This window comes from Porites lutea, chromosome 10, assembly GCF_958299795.1.
Source record: "Porites lutea chromosome 10, jaPorLute2.1, whole genome shotgun sequence".
Lineage (NCBI taxonomy): Eukaryota > Metazoa > Cnidaria > Anthozoa > Scleractinia > Poritidae > Porites > Porites lutea.
This window is the reverse complement of record NC_133210.1, coordinates 303,376-323,903: the sequence shown is the minus strand read 5'-3', so window position 1 is coordinate 323,903 and position 20,528 is coordinate 303,376. Positions and strand designations below refer to the sequence as shown.

General features: G+C 39.4%; 1 long non-coding RNA gene across 1 annotated transcript; it reads right to left on the bottom strand.

The window, feature by feature from the left end:
- Positions 1 to 459: 459 nt before the first annotated feature.
- On the bottom strand, positions 460 to 9,413 carry LOC140950816 (uncharacterized). The gene is made up of 3 exons (XR_012167211.1): positions 9,281 to 9,413; positions 4,457 to 4,519; positions 460 to 530 (listed from the first exon to the last, which is right to left on the bottom strand). It is a non-coding gene; the product is annotated as an uncharacterized lncRNA (long non-coding RNA).
- Between the last annotated feature and the right edge of the window lie 11,115 nt (positions 9,414 to 20,528).

Genomic DNA, 20,528 nt, shown 5'->3' with positions numbered 1-20,528 from the left:
TCTGTCCACAAAAGAGTAAAACAAACGTTAAATGTGCAAACATTTAACATTTGCTAATTATTAATATTATATGCAGAACTTAGGGAAAGAAAAATGATAAATTAACTTTTACTCAGTTGGCGAGGATCGCTCAGCTGCGGCGTCTCATTTGGTGACTTCTCCCCTGAAAACACTGGGAAATCCCTGGGTTACCAGTATGTTTTCTTTTTGTGGGTAAGAATGACAACATATCTTAAAACTGTTTAATTGTTAATCTATAGAGAATTATTAGACTAGGGTTAAATTAATAAATTAATGTTACTTTCTTTGAATAAAGGTTATCGTTGTTATTTTATTAACTTGGTGGAGTAGTTTAGTCCGACAAATGTAAATGGAAAGCTGTATTCAATCTTGATTTTCATTGGAAATTCTACATTAAACTTGGGAAAAAGAACAAAGAATAAAAAACAAAATATTTACTTCTCTGAAGAATACATATGACCAAGGTCGAAAGGGTCCATAGCGATAGGACAGCCATACTAAAAATTAACCTGAAAAGAGACGTATATCATATCATTCAACTTAACTGCTTAACCACGCCATTACTGTACCCCTGAACTGAACTCGAGGATCTAATCCACAGGCAGGGACCTGGCAATACTCATGGCCTTAAAATAACTGAGGAACAAAGATATTGCCTTTGCCTTACAAACCGAGCCAGACCTTCGTGCGACTTGGATGAAAACAATGAAATTACGGTTCTTTATTACATGGCTACAATAGTACGCGCGCTCTGACTGACTGTTTTCTTGCAATGACCGGACATTACTAGCTTCTTAGCGTACGATTCTTGCAGGGACCATTTGGACAAACAGCTCCGAAGGAAAGCTGGATCTTGTTCTAGATCAGGATCAGCAATATAAAGTAACACTTAGAATTGAGAAGGCAAGACTGATCGGACAGCTAAGGGTTGGTAATTTACAAATTTATTTGCCAATATATTGACGTCATCAAATTGCAAAGTCAAAATAGCGAGGTTTTATGAATTCTTATTTACACTAGGTTGAAGATAAATAAAAAATAAATCTTGGTACAACTTGCCAGCCCCGAAGCGTGAGTTATTTCGAAAATACAGCAATTTAAACTTCCGAGTTTTCACAGTGCAAGACACTAAAATAGAAATGCTGCCTCGTTGAAAAAGGTCTCTCCTCTTGATTTTCAGCAGCTTATCCATTTCAAGTTTTAAAAGACGTGTTTATGCGAACGTGTGCTAGCTCTCGAGTGAAAAGAAAGAGCTTTTACAGAAAAAGTGAACTCCAGATGTTTTTGTTGATTTTCGGCGGCCACATTGGTCGACTCCATACAAAGTTCTACAAAGGTGCGTTAAATGTTTCGGCAAATAACTCAGAAACTGTGGGTCACAAAGACCTGAGACTTGGACAAATTGTTTATATATTAGTGTTTTATAACATTTCATTTTCTCGGCTTCTTCCACTGAACGCTTTATAGTTTTTTTTTTTTTTTTGTGCCGTGTTTATTGCTTGACAGTGAAAACGAAGAATAGTATGAAACTACCAAAGGATATTCACACCCAGCCGCTTGAATACATGGGTAAAGAGAAACACTGTAACACTGAAGTGTCTCTGCCCAAGAATATAACATGATGATACTTCAAAAATATAGTAAATTCTTAAAAGGCCAGCGGAGCAAACAAACGCACGTCTACATGCGGCGACGTTCTCTCCGGTCTCCCCTTAAACTCTCAAAGTTAACTACATACAAATGATTTTTTCACATCATCGTCCATATTGGCCATGGCACCTAGCGCACTCTCCATATTAAGTATTTCTATTCATAATACGCAGCAATGGTTAGCTCAAAAGCTAAGCTCCTCTGACCACCGTACACTTCTATCAAAGCCACTCGTTTCTTTCGTTTCTTTTTTTCTCTTTTTTGTTATTTTATTCCCACGTTACTATAAACAGTGTAAATAGTATTTAAAGAAATTTCGTCAAGAAGCCGTAACCATAATACTTTTTTGGTGATTTTTGCTGACACAGCATTAAGACCCAAGTTTTTCAAGTTTCAATCTAAGTCCATCCTTGCCATGATCCTTAGCAACAGACCGCGACAGGAAACAGTTTCAGCGCCTAAATATAGTCTTAAATAAGGGACTTGTCAGAAATTAGCAGAGGGGGAGGGGGGGTGGGAATTTTAAATTTGGGTTCGGAAATGAGGTGACCCATCCCTGCAATGGGAATGAAATTTGCTAACCCTCCCCTTGACCTTGGCCTAAAATATCATGACCCTCCCCCTCTTGTATAAATGATAAAATCTAGTTCTTGCAATACACTAGGGTGAGTCAGTATTATGAAAGCTCAAAATATATTTCTAATCTGTTCTTTGTAATGCCATATACATACATTTTAGATGACAGCCTTAAGAGTCTGACTCTGATTCTGACAGCTAATCACTCGACTCTCCTATTTCTCCCAGGTTTTTTTTTTTACAAAATAAAGAACTTCTTTTTTCTTCTGTGGGTGAACCTCTACGTAATCATGGACACATATTTGCATGACCCTCCCCTTTTAAAGGCCCATTTTTCATGACCCCTCCCTTTTCTGCAGTCTCAAAAAGTTGTGACCCTCCCTCTGTTTCCACCCCCCCTCCCCCCTGCTAATTTCTGACAAGTCCCTAGCAAAACTGGATCTCCATTATTCATGGAATTAAACGGATGCGAAGACACGTTTGAGGTTTTTACAAGGGTAGCAAATAGCGTGAAGTATAACCCCAAAACGCCAACCAAAGCCGCCCAGTAATGTGTTTGATAACCTCTCTTGACAGGGGCACCCAACGTCAATTTTCGGAAAATATCTGTTCGGAAGACGGTTTGAGATCTAGAATTTTCGGAACATTTGTTGTAAAATGTCTTGCTTGCCTGCCTCTCCTAGGATTTTCGAACATCTAAAAAAATGGTATAATTGCCCATTTTTAACGGATTTTTACCCTAAAAAGGTTACCTTGAATTTGCGGGAGCCTTTTTTCTGGCTGAAATTTTCGAAAAGGTAAGTTTTGATCCCTATAATTTTCGGATCACTAGACTTTCAGCTAGGAAATCCGAACAGATGAAAAATTTTTAGGGAATAAAAATATGCCTATATCTACCGTTTAAATACTAAAATACGTTTAACAATGCTATGTTTAACTGGTTTTGAACTATATTCCTGATCGGTGTCCCTGAACGTTACATAGAGCGTGACAAAGATCGTCAAATGTGAGAACTGAATGCAATATATTTTATTGCAGTTAACATTTCTTTTCAAAGTTCTTGATAAAATAATTGAATTTTCATTCCTTTAGACGACCAACTCTCTGTGAAAAACCAAAGCGGACACTTATGAGCTTTTGCTCTATTGTATATTTATTAAAGCACAAATACTTGTATTATACAGCACTCATAAGGACAGGTAAACAGAAAATTGTAACACCACCTCATTCCGCTCGATCTTGAACCATTGATAAATTCCAGAGTTTCAAATTAACAGTGAATGTTTCGAAACAACCGCACGGCGGTAACTAATGTAAAACAACATCACAGAGTAGACCGAACTATGAAATAACTGATCTTGTTACAATCTTTCTTGCAAAACTCTTTTAGTGCAACACTTTGAAAAAACAGTGGACTCTTTATCGGGTATCTCTTTACCAAGTTACCGTCATTCTCGGGGCTTGACTTTCTTAACTTATTTTACTCTTTATTGCACTAGGTGGAGTATGGTCGGGGTCGTTTCATTAGATATTTGATAGAAGAGTATCGCTGTTAAGGGAAACTGACCCAAAAAAAACTTTATGACGATTAGTTTGATAACGAATGGCCGACTGATTGGCATTGCACGGTTGAGATGAATTTACTCGTATTTTTTTTATTGTCCTAATAGAAGAGTTGAAAAAAGAGTTTGTCCACTCAAACCGAAAGCACAAACCGTGTGACACTACAATTTTGAGGGTTCTATTTTACGATCCGTAAGGATTAATAATATTAAAAACAACAACAACAACAACAAAAACCCAAGGCAAAAATTTAATCGCAAAATTGAAGTCCATAACTGTGAAGGCTTAGAAAGAAAATAGAATTTACTTTCGGATGTTGGATTACCTTTATTTGGACTCATATAATAATTTCGAATTCCCGGAAAGAAAGCTAAACCAATCACAAAAATTAACTGTATATAGTTCCGGCGCAATGCAAAAATTTTCGATCGTGCAAAGTCAAACACCCAGAATGCCTAAAAAAATTAACACCAGGCCTGAAGAAGCGAGAAGCATTAAAGTTTGGACAAATCGTAGCACAACTTTGCGGCAAAATATAAGTTAAAGTTCTAACCCTCTAACTTGTATTCGACATGAGGGTCTAAAACGATAAAGCAGATCTCAGGGCTAAAAATATACTTTTCCGCGTCATACCGTGAGTACTTACCTGCCGTTTTCGGCTAACCCGGCGGCGCTCTAATAAGTCTGAACGGGTTCAGATAAATTCCTTCTGCAAATGGAAGGAAAAAAATGATTACTAAACTTTTAAGCTATCTGTTTCCGGAAATGTGTTTGTCCTTGCTGTTTGTAAAAGTCAACTAATACATAAATGTATTTTACAATTCGAACGATAACTGTTTGCAATCACACAGGCTAGTACAAAGTTTAATCTGAAGACTTGATCGGCAGAAGTCAAGAAAAGCTCTCGCGAATCAACCATCCTCGGTGATTGGCCACTAGCTGGGTAGCAAAAATGAAAAAAAGATAGACTAGCGAAACTACATAAGGGTCAATACATAATATTATTAATTAGCAGATAAAGTAACTATGTTTCCCAAAGTGAATGTTTAGATTTCGGCTTTTGAAAAACAAAAACCCGTTTGACAATTGAAGTTTGTAATACTTTTCAAATGTCAATATGTTAGAACTCCATTGAATTCCCCGCAGCCCTTTATATTTTTTTTTTACTGCTATAACACTGAGAAGAAATGAATATTGACAAAAAGAGCCGAAACCCGGAGTATTTTAGTGCTGAGTTGATTGTAAGCAGTCTTGTTACTTTCCATTCAGTTACAAACAATTGCAAACCCGCGGGCAAACAGCTGAAACTTCATTTGGTTGGACTTTGTTTCACTTTTTTATAGGTTTTACCAAGACAAAAATTCGTAATCTTCAAATATAATCTTGCTCAAAGATACTGAACTTAAGGTGTCACCTATAACATGTTCGTGGACAAGTCTATTCAATTACCTATCAAGGGGATTGTTTCAATCTGACGTGCTAGGGTGTCAAGATTCTGTACTGATGCGGCCAAAATGTTAGTCGTTTTCCTGCTACTAATATGAAATAGGGTTACCCACTTACTTTTAAATTTCTCATGACCCTGAAAGTAATCTGGTTGAGGTGTAGTTTTATTTGGACACAAGGAAGGCTTTTTAAGAAGGCCACAGAGATTGCATTCATTTCATTAAATGCAGTATTCAATGCCGATAACGGGTTCGATCCCATGTGCCTGATGTTGGCTAATTCACACGGTTAAATAAGATGACGTGAAGGAAAGTTTGATGTCATTACTGCCTAATACAAACTGAAAAGTTTAATATCAGATCCTGTGTTCAGTCTAACGCCCTTCTTGTATCTACTCTTTTTACCGCTCGAAATAACTGACAAATCACGAAAACTTTTAAGTACACATGTGTTTTAATAACTAGGTTATAATTCTTTGATTTTCTTTATTTAAGTTCCGGTCTTGTTTTTTTTCGCCAGTGTCGCAATAAAATTCTTATTAAAGAGAGCCGGTCCATAGTGACATTTAGTAATACGTACAATAAAACTGTATTTTAAAGCCAACATAAGAAACTCGAAATAAACAGCAAAATTGTTATGTCAGAACTGTAAAGTAGTCAAGTCAATCAGACTATTTCTAAAAATTAGCCCTTTTGTTAAAAAAAATTTACATTCTATCTTCATCATTGTAGTTGATAACGAAAGAGCTGTATACCGATGATTTTGAAGGGCTACTTTAAGTGATACAGGTCTGTTTTTAAAAAACTGTTGCACCGGTGAGATAAAATCTGTTATAATATAAATTCTAAAAGTATACACGTATATAGGCAGAATTGGCTCCACCGGAAAATAAAAGTTTCCAAGACTTTTGAGATAGCACACGTAGGTTTACTATCAGTTTATTTCAGAGGAAACATAGTCTTTATCACAAAAAGGGCTTTTAACCACAGGGTTTCATTATCCATAACTCTCCATAATTCTAACTGCAGCTGGTTAATGAAGACTATTGTGAATTCCTTGTTTTGCTTCCCGGCCAGTGAGGCACTTTGAGACTCGCTAAGGCCTCCTATGCAAATAGCCACGTATAAGTATCAGTATATATAAGTATGCGGAACCTGACCTAAATTCGAAAGTTTTCCCTCGACGCAGTTTACAAAGAAAACTACTGTCAGAACAGAGGTCAGAAAAAGCCTGTTTTTGAAAAATTTTCTAAGGGCATAAACTCGACAGGAAAACATGGCTGCAGGCTGTGAATAATCTAGCCTTCATTTCGAGTGAATGGAGAGCTTGCCGGCTCGCAGGGTAAAAATCAGACGGCGCCCAGAATCGCAGAAAAACTACACGATTTAAATATCCTCGCCCTCTTTATGAACGAAACTAATGAAACAACGAAGATCGAAACTCTTGAAAATGAAAATACCAAAACAGTAAAAGAAGTATTAAACATAAATTAAACAAGAAGTTGGTCCGGCAAAATGTTTTTCCACGTGTTCTCTCAAATCTACTCATGACAACATTTCACTAAACAGCCCCCAGACCCCTCTCATCGAGTACTGTAGAAACCCCATTTTCCTTATTTTTCATCTAAAACGTGTCCCACGCTGGCGACAGAAATACTTCGTATTTGACAAATACTTTTTCACTCAAATGCTGGAAATGCCACTCTTCCAAACTGCTGATCTCTTACTTTAATTTTGCGACACTACAGCGACATGATTGCGCTGTGTTTATAAAACTCTTTTGGTTATAGGTAGTAAGGTAAAAAAAAAACGAAATCTAGCTATTGGGCAAATGTCTCTGCTTAGTTTCACTGAGGACTCACTAAGCAATGAGATTTAATATGTTTGTTTCAGCCCCTCGTAAGTCGGGATCTTGTTTACTATGGGTAATGTCGACCGAGGTATCGGTCGATATAGCGGTCGATATAGCGGTCGACAGTCGGTCGACAGTCGGTCGATAGTCGGTCGACACTCGGTCGACACTCGGTCGACACTCGGTCGACACTCGGTCGATACTCGGTCGATACTCGGTCGATACTCGGTCGATATAGCGGTCAATAGTCGGTCGATAGTCGGTCGACACTCGGTCGAGACACGGTCGATGGTCGTTCCAGATGTGTCTCGGCCGATATAGCTTTTCGCTCGCCGACACTTCACCGACACTTCACCGACACTTCGCCGACACTTCACCGACACTTTGCCGACACTTCGCCGACACTTTACCGACACTTCGCCGATAGTTGGTCGATACTTGACCGATGTATCGGTCAGTAATTGGTCGACACTCGGTCGATGGTCGGTCGACACTTGGTCGATAGTCAGAAGATAGCCGTTCGATATATCGGTCGAGAGTCGGCCGATAGTCGATCGATATATCGGTCGAGCTTTTTGTCGGTCTGTATGGTTTTTAGTCCGTTATCAATAGCCCTGGAGAAGAAATTGGAGCAAGATTACTGAAATATGAACCGATTGCCCCCATTTACACGTGGAGATTCTTGAAAAATTCGCATTTTTGGACATTTTTGGTCAGTTTTTAGTCCAAACTACTCAAAATTAAACATGAAAGCATGCCTTTCTTTGCAATAGCATCCCGTTTTGTGACATTTTTTGGTACGAGCATGCCAAAAAGTCTTACCCAATCACTTTAGACTTTTCTGCTTTTTTTTTTTCGCTTTTCCTTTTTCCCTTGTTTTTGTCATTTTTTGTATTTTCCTTGCTGTAAGTTGAAATCATTCCCACAATAAATGAATGTGTTCAGTCTGCTGGATATTTTGTCACCTTCCTCGGCGCATTATCAGCGCGTTTTATCAATAACTGATCGTTAAACAAAGGACTGTTCCCGTCTTCAATGCAGAAATATATAAGTTTAATTTGTGGTCTCTGCACAAACGAGAACTCGGCGTGATGAAGCAGGTCCAAGCCCGATAATAAAAGATGTGTATTTAAAGCATGTCATGAACTGCCTTTTCCTATTCATTATTCCTCCACTTCGGGACTGCGGGAGCACTCGTTTCACTCGTCGTTCTTTAAGTATTCTTCGACTGCGGGACCACAGGAGCAGCAGATTCAACTTAGGCTGAGACAAGTTGTGTTTAACAGCTAAAAATAGGACGATCGGTGATGATTCAAACTGGAAAAAAAAACGGTGACCATGTCCTTAGTTCCCAGTGCTCTTCGGTTCGCTTCATAGAGTAATCGCGCCTCGCACTGCCACATGTTCCCCCATCGCGTGATAACGGTAATTAATGACGTCTTTGCTTAGAAAAAAGAGCCATTAGACTCACCTGATAAATTAACACATGACTGATATTCGAATGACAGTTGACCGATATACCACCGACAGTTGACCGATATACCACCGACAGTTGACTGATATACCACCGACAGTTGACCGATATATCACCGACATATGACCGATAGTAAGTCGAGGTGCGTCGTCGAAATATCGACCGATACTCGGCCGATAGTCTTTCTCACTATCGACCGACTATCGACAGACTGTCGACCGACTATCGACCGCTATATCGACCGACTGTCGACCGACTGTCGACCGAGTATCGACCGACTGTCGACCGACTATCGACCGATTGTCGACCGAGTATCGACCGACTGTCGACCGAGTATCGACCGACTGTCGACCGCTATGTCGACCGCTATATCGACCGCTATATCGACCGATACCTCGGTCGACATTACCCACAGTAAACAAGATCCGTAAGTCGATGGCATGTAATATTAAGAAACAGGAGCTAAGTCTTTTATGTGATTCGTGCAACAAATTTAGAAAATAAGTGCGTGGTCTGAACAATATTAAAATACAAAATTGGTTTGGTTTGGCACTGTACTTCGGACAGTTTTTAAATATCGTCTTACAGCAAACCATTTGATTTGATGCAGAGAATTTGCGATCCTCGTTTAATCCGATCTTTGAACTGCCAGGAGCTGAAGAACCCTGAAGAGGATTATCAGTTTGTGACTATACTTACTTAACCAAGAATGAAGTTTGCCCAGGTCGTTTCTCTTTTCCTTAGTAAATGAACCGCTCCTTTAACTTCGAAGAGAAGCATCGATCACTCATCAACAAGACTGTTTGATCAGGGAACTATAGTCCTGTTTGTGTATTCAGAGGTGGACGTGAGCATAGGTTTCAAATTATAATAATACCGCGGAGTAGTCACCTCAGGATTTCCTATCATGTTTCCTGTCAACTATTTCCGGCTTTTGATCATCTGACCTATGATCCACGAAATGTCTCCGAATATTAAAGATACCCTGACTGAAATTTACACGGGGCTAATAACGATGATAATATGAAATCGCCAACAAAAACAGACCAAGGGGAGACTCCCGTAGAAAAGTGAACGGGAAGCTCTTGCAGATTTTTGTAGCCTGTGTGTTAGGTGCAAAAAAGGGGAGGGGCAGAGGAGACAAGCGAGGGAAATGGGAGAGTACAAAGGTGACGCAATATTTCGCGCTTAGGCTTCCTGTGCTAAAACGTGTTCGCTAGGTTTTCGTTTGAACATGGGGCATCGTCATCGTGGTCTCCTTCGCACCGGGGAGCATTGCATCAGACTCCTGGTGGCCCGAGCGGTTTCTAAGGAGACCAAGGGTACCGACAGATAACTTGGGGAAAGACCCAAACCTGAACGCGGGTAGTTGGCTGACAGCTCTGCGTAGAAAGTAGTTTTAGAGAGAGAAGCTTTTAGTTTTATGTCGAGGTTGACAAGGTTTCCTTCTTTTCATTCTTCTTCTATTATCATTATACGGAGCTCGGGGGGAGGGGGGAGCAATTTACTAGCGATTAGCATAATGGGTTAGTTTTGAGGTTAGAGTTAGTGTCATGGGTGGGGAGGGTAAGTTCTTGGTTCTTGCACTTGGCTGAGTGGACACTGAGTGTAGGCACCTTGTATCAAATCCAGTCAGATCTCGATATGATTAACTGACTATATTTCGCCAAACATTGCTTGACTATTGTGTTCCATAAGGTCCTTAAGGGGCCTCAAGAAAACTTGAGCCATGTTCAGATTGGTTTCCTTGAGGATTTAATTCTAAATTTTTAACTTGCATTCTCAGCTCTCCTTTATATACCCCCCGGACAACAGACTATTGTTTTCATACTAAAGCAAAAAATTATCACTCAATATGACCATGTGGCCCACCAAACGCGTCTCATGTGTTGAAATTCGGGAAATGAGCATTTTCTTGACACTTTAAGGGTTGATTCCAGTGTCGCGAAATTTTTACGTGCTTACGTGCGTACAATTTACGTTCGCAATGCGTGAAAGGTCGCTCGTCAGCCTAAAAGTTGAACCTCGCTCAACTTCTCGTTTAAGCTTAGCACTTTTTATCTTGCCTCTATTTTATTTACGTGATTAAAATTTACGTGCGTTAACGTGGGTAGCCAAAAGCACGTCAGTGGAAATCAACCTTACTACTATTGTTTTCGTACTAAAGGCAAAATTATCACTCGATATGACCGTGTCACCCTCCAAAGACATCTTGAAAATAGGGAAATGAGCATTTTCTTGACACCTTAAGACTCGCCGATTTCACTGTGAATTTACATTAGCTTCAGTTGATTATAGAAAATTGCTATAAACGTGCAAGCTGTCATAAATTTGCTGAAGAATGATAATAACTTGAAACACAAGCGAATGAATTCACTTACCAATTGGCACAATCGCCTCAGTTTTGCAGCACCATGGGGAAAAATAAGAAAAATATAAACAATAAAAATGTTTCCTGGTCAGTGTTTGATTTCCGATAGGGTCTGATGTGACGACCAGCCGGTTTATTCGTGTCCCTTTAATTTACAAAAAAGTTTTATCACACGGGAGGATTGACCAAGTGGAAGCTACCAGACACCTTTTCTTAAAAAGAAATAGCAATAACTATTGATTAAGTTTATCGGCTTTAGCTGCATCACATTGGGTTGTGTTATTATTATTGTTTTTCAGTAAACATCACACCTTTAAGGTTCCGATCAATATAATGCTTTCATTATTGTATTGTACGACCAGAAGTTTTCCGATAACAATTAACAGGTGAAGAAAGTGGAGCTGTCCTGGGCAGATTATCCTAGATAAATTTTAAAATAATTGAAAATTCGGTAAATGGACTAAAATGAAGATTCTCGTGTCAACGATCTTTGTTTATGCTGTAATATCGTATATACAAAATAAAAACGCCACTTTGAGTTACATGGCAATCAAAGAAGCAGGAAAACTATACCTAAACAATAAGTTACCTCAGTTACAACACTAACGTTAGTCCATTTAAGGTAGTTTCACCCCAGATTCAAGAAGTTTTACACTCGGGTGTTTCAGAACTGGTTCGCCGGCTATGCTTTGACCATCATAGACAGAATGGTTAACCGAATAGGCATAAATGCTTTGGAAAATAAAATACTGACTACCTTCTCTACAAATAATACTGGGCAGCGATCATTGCAGTGATCCGCGAAACATTAGTCGCCTCGTGGGGTGTTTGTCAGATCAGTGGATTTTCTTGATACTCACGATATTAATGTCGTACCCAGATCTTCCACGGCCAAGGGAAAGGGAAATCTGGGTACGAGATTAACACCATACGACAAGCACTCGGTTTCCACGCCAAGGTTTATTACTGAGTTTATTATACATTGTACTCATTATCTGTCTTCTCAATGGTGAGAGTCTACAGCTATACTCAAGTAGTTTAAGGCAGGAATTAATGACTATAACTTCGGCATAGATGATGGCGCTGAAAGCCTTACCTGAGGAGTGAAATGTAAAAAATTCAACTTTAGAAAATCATAGGGGTTTTATTAGATAAGCTTCGAAATTTGTACATGAATGGAACAGACATCAAAAAATTGTTAGCCGTTCTAAAGTAATAGAAAATTTTAGGCAATATTTGCTTCTCCGAACAGACAGAAAATAGTCGTCGGGGGCCCCAGATCACTGCTCTGTGAATACCCCAATCCCATTTGGAAAACGATTGTGCTTTCAAAGCAAACAGCTTTCAGCTTGTTACATTTTTTAACACACACAACGATTAAATAAGTAGCACCTCTCTTCTTTGTAGTCTCCCTTGCGTAAGCAGCGAGACTCATAATCTGCAACGCGTTTTTCGCCCCGATGGGGGGGGGGGGGGGTACTCCCTTACATAGGCTAGGTATATAGTTATGTGCAGCGCCAAAGGGTATGGTTTTTTTAGCTGTTTTGGTCTGAAATAGGTTATCAATTGTGACAATTTTGGTCTGAAATAGGGTATGGTTTGTGCACTCTAGTCTTGAATTGGGTATGTTTTTTAGAAGAAGCTACTTCTTCATTTGCGACAAGGCCATTTCCAACCGTGTACCTGCCGTAACAGCTTGTTACGCGCTCCGGTCACGAGCCGGGCTCTAGGGCTTCAGGTCTGAAATAGGGTAGGGAAAATCACAGATTTTGGTGTGAAATAGGGTGCGAGTCTCAGCAAGCGTGCCGCAAACCCAACCCAGTTTTTCTGGAAGTACCCCTCTCCCCCCGAGGATTTTCGTCGTATTTTATACACAAATGGGGGGTCATTGGGCCAAGCGTTCCTTGCGGGGACCGTGGAAACTGGGACTAAGAGCCGTTGCGTGATCGAAGCCACGCATGCTTTGGGAAGAAAGCCTAGGAAAGATTAAATTTAGAGGTTTTCCAAAACGTGTCGGTCCACGAATTCCATCGCTTGAAAGCGTTGATTACTTTGGAACAAGTAAACACTACTGAGTGGTCGAAAAAAAAATAGCAAAACTGCGATGGTCGGGTGTTGTAAACTTTCATTGTATGCACATGGGTCTTTTGATGAGTATGCCGTTTATTTTCGGCGATCATTGAAATGACGTGTCATGTAAATCACTTTTTTGATCTCTGACAATGATGTAATTTCTCTGGAATCGAGATCCTTGAATTTTCGTGTATTTATACACGCGAATAGCCTGCGACCGCCGACGTATTTCCGGTCGTCGCTAACACGCGAACCAAATCAATTCAGAAACAAGTAAAAAGTATCGACTTCGATAAAGTAGGAAGCTCATGGATGAATTAAATTTGCAGTATTCATAAAGAATAGACGCGAAGTCTGTGAATACACGCATGTGCAGGCAAGGCATGTCAGACCTCTCGAGTATATTGCTGATTCAACAAGAATCGCCGAAAGGCGATTTTTAACTAGGCTGCAAAGGGGGTATTTTTTCTGAGGGGAGGGGGCGGCTATACACACTCAGGCTACCATAAAACCTTGTCGGCAACCATTGCATGCAACAGAATCTCATGTGAGACTGAAACATAAACTCATTCAGATCATTGTACCCTTTTGAAAGACTTTCGTAACCAAAAAAAAAGAGTACCATTTTTAAGTGGGGGCTGTATAATAACTTTTAAATTCCACCATTATGAATAAAAATAAACAAGTTAGCCATTAATTCTAAACAGGAAACAATTTGCATTATTTCCACGCACCCCTCCCCCAATCCCTCTGTGCCCCAAAATATAGCGTGACAGTATAACGTGACTAATTTGACGTAACCGGAAATTCCAAAAATTGTTGTCCTTCTACGAGCATAAAATGCGACAGACTGAGCTGATTCACACTAGACAGAAATATTGTATTGTATGAAAACCAGAAGTATACTAATACAGACAGTTAACTGCCCATCGATCCCGCCTGATCCAGGGGCCTCACTGACTGCACGGAGACTTTTTTGCGCTTTTCACAAACATGCGAACTCTAAAGTTCAAAAGCCACCTTCACAATTGTGTTTATCGCTGCCGTCAATCATAATTACGATCACAAGGAACGAACCTTGAAACAAAGAAACACACAAAACGGATCGAAATCCACAAATCACAAACCATGACCTTTTGAACCCGTGAAGTAAAGTTTTGTTTCCTAAGAGGTCCGTTAAGATGATTGACAGCAGCGAAAAACGCAATCGTCGGTTGGGTTCTGAACTCCAGAATTCGCATGTTTGTGAAAAGTGCGATCCTAATTTTCATAATTTGCGGTCCAGAGTCTACATGAAAACGCACTATTTTTTCCATAAGATGAAAAGTATTCAGTTGTAAGATTTTCCTCACGGTATTTTTCTCTAACTTAAAGGAATAAAATCCTTTGCATTTTGAGACCTAAAAAAGTTTAAGAGCGACTTTCTGTAAATACCACGGATAGGTGTGCAAGATGGAAAAATCGAAATCCCCCAAACTTTGTCACAACAAAGCCCTTTGGAAACTATTTTAGAAAGTAAAAGACTCAGTTCGTTTGACTTAATATTTTCCAAAATAATAATTTTTTTTAATTTTCACCTTCGAGAGGCCTTCAAACCACCGAAAAATGTGCTTGATACCCTCGCTTCGTGAATGGAAACGGAAACTAATACCATGACTTTTCTTACATTAAACAATTTTATGATCCTTCCTTTCTACCTAAACGTTGTTACAATTTCAAAAGATTTCAATCTGATTTTTTAATATTTTTTCAAAATTACCCTCTAAATCAGCATTATCGCGACCATCAATTTTGCCATTTTTCAACGGCGAAAATCCCTTCCTGGTACATGGCTTTCATTAGAAAAATGGTATTCCAGAGAAAGAGCAATGTTTCCCCTATCAATCTGTGAAATAAAATTCTGGGGCAATTGAAACTGCGAGTTTTTACAACTGAAAACATTTACGGTACCTCGCGTGATTTACGACCTCTGAACTTGCAGTTGTCGTGATGAATACAAGCGAGAACCTAGACAGCACTTGAAACTCTGACGCAAATTCGTCCCTTTTCCGCCAGTTTAAACACCAAAAACGATTTTAGATTTCACAGTGGTAAATTTTCGAAAGGAGCAGCAATTTTTTTGTGCGAAAGTGTGCTATGAACTTCTTGACTACAAACACTTCCCTTACGTGCGTATTTGTTTACTTTTGCCGTACACATATGTACAAAACGGCTAATAGTGTGGGTAGCTATTCTTTAAAATGCTCTCATTTCTCATGAACCAAATCGTTATAGCTATAAAAAGGGAAAACATTTTGACCTACCTCACATCATTTGACAACAGACCCGACTCTTTTACTGCCTTTAGCGAAACGAGATTGCGTGACAAAGAACTTTGAGACCCAGGTTATACCGCGCAGACAGATACCATTCCGAAAAAGAAACTCACGCGGCACCTTCTGTAGCTATAAAAGCGAAACATGTAAAAAATCAAAATCCTTAGTTTCGTTGACTTATCTGCCAGAGCAACCCTGCAAACGTAACACTAAAAAAATATTTTTTCGTCAAAAGACTTTATAGGGGTAGGCCCTTATACAGTGCAACCGCGATATAAAGAACCTACGAATGATTTTCTTTACCTCGATAATAGTAAAATATGCCGTTAAACCTATATTAAAGCCCCCTGTCAAATAACCCCCCTCCCTCTGATAAGCCCCCCACCCCCTCTATCAAGCACCCGCTTCCCACCCGTAATTATTCTTCACTAATAAATGAAAGACTGTATTAATCAATTACGACCGTAAAGGCTTCGTGTGGACTGATCCGGGATGGTTTATTTACCAACTGGAAGTTCGGATTTGATTATGATTTTCGACTGCATGACCTAAAACTTCCTGTGAGCCTTTCCACTTTGTACTCTAGTTCTTTATGGAGAAGCGATACCATCGTAGTTTCTAAATTAAACATATTAAGCCCCCCATCTCTATTAAGCCCCTCCCCCTCAAATGAGCTTGAAAAAATAAGCCCCCCGGGGGAGCTTAATAGAGGATTTACAGTATGAAAAAAAACCTCGATATAACGAAGCCTCGTTATAGCGAGCAAATTTCAGGGGCACTCAACGACTGTTTTCTGTAAAATATATCTTCGGAGAAGTAGATATTGCCTAGAATTTTCTATAGCTTGAGGACGCCTAAAAATTTCTAGATGACCGTTCCGTTCCTGTTCAATTTTCGAAGGTTATCTTATAAATTCAATGCGATTTTCTGAAGTTAAATTTTTCACATTTTACATCCCAGGTTAGGCTAATTTTTCATAGAAAAGAGGAAGCCTGAAATGTTTGGATTCAAACATGTGATTGAGAGAGGAATCAGAAAAATTCTCACTTCGTGATACGTTAAATTGCATCTAAAATTTTTGGGAAAATAATACTGAAGCCCTTGTAATTTCGAAGATGCTCAATGCAAGTTCCCCTAGGATGACCGAACAGGAACAAATTTTACAAGCCGCTTAGAATGCATTTCTAGAGATCTAAAAGTACTCTGGGTACACCATTGAAAAATGTTTTCAGTGAATTTAGAAGGAAACCGTCGTTGGGTGGCTCAGAAATTTTTTTAGTCCCTTGGCCCTTCGTTAAATCGAGGTTCCACTGTAGTCTCTCGTTTTCATCACGCTCGTTTTAAAATATGATTATGAATTTCTTACTTGTATTCTTAGGAAAAAGCGCTAAGTCGTAGTCTAAAATGTCATCCGTCCCTTCCCTCCACCCCCTAAGGAGCCACAGCAGCTTTCGGGGTGGGGCGCAGAGACGCATAACATTTCAGACTAGACATAGCGGGGCTAAAAAACCTGCATAACTTTAGAGCACCTCTTGTCTTGTAAATTTTCTGTAGTTCTGGCAAACTCGAACAAGTTTTGCATTTCTGAGGAACGTTTTGCCAAAATATAGGTTATGGCACATGTCAAGCCAGAAAAAGTGAGCAGTTTGATAGAAAATGTCAAGTACGACTGAACAACGCCCGTAAAAGCGCCCCTAATGACTCGGGCGGGAGGGGGAGGCTGGGTGGGGAAGAGAAACTCTGAAATTGAGCAAAGAGGACCTAGCTCTAAGCATACCACCTGCTTTTTAGTTGTCCGTTTCCCTTGGCAATAAATTTTACCCACAGTTTCGAGAAACTCTTTAAAGGAGATTGGGCCCGTCAGGAACGCTCAGCGGTAAAACCAAAGATCGCGCCCTCAAAAAACTTATTTTAACTTACTGAAAGCCGTTTTTTCTTGACCTATTTAAATTATCATTAGGAAAGAAGAAAAGGAATCTCATAATTAGCGTATGTATAAAACTATCAAGAAATCTCGAAATTCTGGGTTTTCTAAGAGAACACTGGAAATAACTCGCTATCAATAATCCGAAGATATCCGAATATCTCACTTTTCAAGCCCATGTTAATTCGCTTCATTTTTGAGGGGAGCCAACATTAGCCGCGCGACTGTTATTTTTTTGCGCCTCGGTATCTCACGTTATGCTAACGCGTATCCGCAAGTGTGTCTTACATCCTACGCTTACGCAAAGGTTAAATACCTGAAACGATGGGCTATGTGATATATTCACCTGGTACCGCCCCGAGGGTTACGTGTGTAAGACTGTTCCTTTTCAGATTTTCAATAGCAATGCAAAAAACAATAGCTTTCAGTTAGTGCGATCGGCCTTTCCTTCTCTTTTATTTTCTTTTCCTTTTTCTCTCAAAAAACGCATTTTTTTTAAGGTGCGAGGGGCGCGATCATTGGTTTCACCGCTCGAGCGTTCCAGACGGACGCAACTATACGGCTTGCAATCTTCTTTAAAGAGTTGCTCAAAAATATGAGCGAAATTTATCTCCAAGGCAGACTCACAGCTAAAGCGCAGACGGCATGGTTAGAGCTAGGTCCCCTTTGCTCCATTTCAAAATTCCCCCCCTCCCCCTGCCAGAATCATTAGGGGCGCTTATACGGGCGCGGTTCAGTCGTATTTGACATTTTCTATCAAACTACTCTCTTTTTTCTGGCGTGACATAAGCGTATATTTCTCCCAAACGTTGCTCAGAAATGCAAAACTTGCTCGAGGTTGCCAGAAGTACTGAAAGCTTTGCTTTTAACACCAGAGGTGCTCTAAAATTATGCAGGTTTTCTAGCCCCGCTATGTCCAGTTTGAAATGTTCTGCGTTTCTTCGCCCCAACCCGAAACGGGCCGCCGACCCTTAGGGGGTGGAGGGAAGGGACGGATGACTTTTAAGCCAGGAATTAGCACCTTTTTTCCCCCTAAATGTCATTTTTCTAAGGATACAAGTAAGGAATTCATAATCGTATTTCAAAATGTGTAAGCAGGCGTTTATAGAAAGTAAGAGAATATAAGGGCCAACCACTTCATAGTCTGTTGTCGAAAATATGTTTTTTTAGTCTTACGTTTTCATAATCGCTCTAGCGGATAAGTCAGTGAAACTAAGGATTTTGATTATTTACATGCTTTGCTTTTATAGTTACAGAAGGCACCGCGTGAGTGTCTTTTTCGGAATGGTATCAGGGGCACCCAACGAGGATATAGTTCAAAACCACTTAACATAGCATTGTTGAACGTATTTTAGTATTCAAACGGTAGATATAGGCATAGTTTTATCCCCTAAAAACTTTTGATCTGTTCGGATTTCCTAGCTGAAAGTCTAGTGATCCGAAAATTATAGGGATAAAAACTTACTTTCTCGAAAATTTCAGCCAGGAAAAGGCTCCCGAAAATTCTAGGTGGCCTTTTTTAGGGTCAAAATCCGTTAAAAATGAATAATTTTACCATTTTGTAGATGTTCGAAAATCCTAGGAGAGGCAGGCAAGCAAGAAATTTTACAACAAATGCTCCGAAAATTCTAGATCTCAAATCGTCTTCCGAACAGATATTTTCCCGAAAATTGCCGTTGGCTGTCCCTGTGGTATCTGTCTTCGCGGTATAACCCGGGTCTCAAAGTTCTTTGTCACGCAATCTCATTTCGTTAAAGGCAGTAAAAGAGTCGGTTCTGTTGTCAAATAATGTGAGGTAGGTCAAAACGTTTTCCCTTTTTATAGCTATAACGATTTGGTTCATGAGAAATGAGAGCATAGCTACCGACACTAAAGCCGTTTTGTAGATATATGATAACTGTTACAAATACGGCAAAAGTAAACAAATACGCACGTAAGGGATGTGTTGTAGTCAAGAAGTTCATAGCACACTTTCGCACAATAAAATTGCTTTTCCTTTTGAAAATTTACCAATGTGAAATCTAAAATCGTTTTTGGTGTTTAAACTGGCGGAAAAGGGGCGAATTTGCGTCAGAGTTTCAAGTGCTGTCTAGGTTCTCGCTTGTATTCATCACGACAACTGCAAGTTCAGAGGTCGTAAATCACGCGAGTACCGTAAATGTTTTCAGTTGTAAAAACTCGCAGTTTCAATTGCCCCAGAATTTTATTTCACAGATTGATAGGGGAAACATTGCTCTTTCTCTGGAATACCATTTTTCTAATGAAAGCCATGTACCAGGAAGGGATTTTCGCCGTTGAAAAATGGCAAAATTGATGGTCGCGATAATGCTGATTTAGAGGGTAATTTTGAAAAAATATTAAAAAATCAGATTGAAATCTTTTGAAATTGTAACAACGTTTAGGTAGAAAGGAAGGATCATAAAATTGTTTAATGTAAGAAAAGTCATGGTATTAGTTTCCGTTTCCATTCACGAAGCGAGGGTATCAAGCACATTTTTCGGTGGTTTGAAGGCCTCTCGAAGGTGAAAATTAAAAAAAATTATTATTTTGGAAAATATTAAGTCAAACGAACTGAGTCTTGTATTTTCTAAAATAGTTTCCAAAGGGCTTTGTTGGGACAAAGTTTGGGGAATTTCGATTTTTCCATCTTGCACACCTATCCGTGGTATTTCCAGAAAGTCGCTCTTAAAGATTTCTCGCTCGCATGTTGCGTTCACCAGCACGCACTTCAAACAATGTAAATAGATGAAACGATCGGTAACATATTTTTTACCTGATACCGATGTGAGTTAAAAATTCGCTCCAGTTCTGTTTGTCTCACCCAAGACTAACTTTTCTTCATGGAAACTATGCCGCTTTATAACTCGTCCGAGCTTTTTGTGTCAGCTAAACAATATGGAAACACTACTCACAGTGACTCCTTGGATATTAAAGACTGAACGTGACGCACTATCATGCCTTTGTTTACTTCTGATCACATCTTCAAGCGAAGTCTCTCTTTTCAAGCGATTCATCTCAATGCACAATAATTGACCCTTATATTAGTTAAAATCCTATGGTTCATTTATATTAATGCTGTTTTTGCCCCTCACATTGACTGTGTTCGTTCGTATTCAAAACACCTTTACGAAAATAAAGGTCGTATAAGTCATGTATGTTTTGTTTCGAGATAAATGGATTATACGCTTTTTTAAGTTTCCATTTTGCGCTGACTTCAGTTTACATCTCCATAAAATGGTAAAAGAAATATCAAGAAACATCACG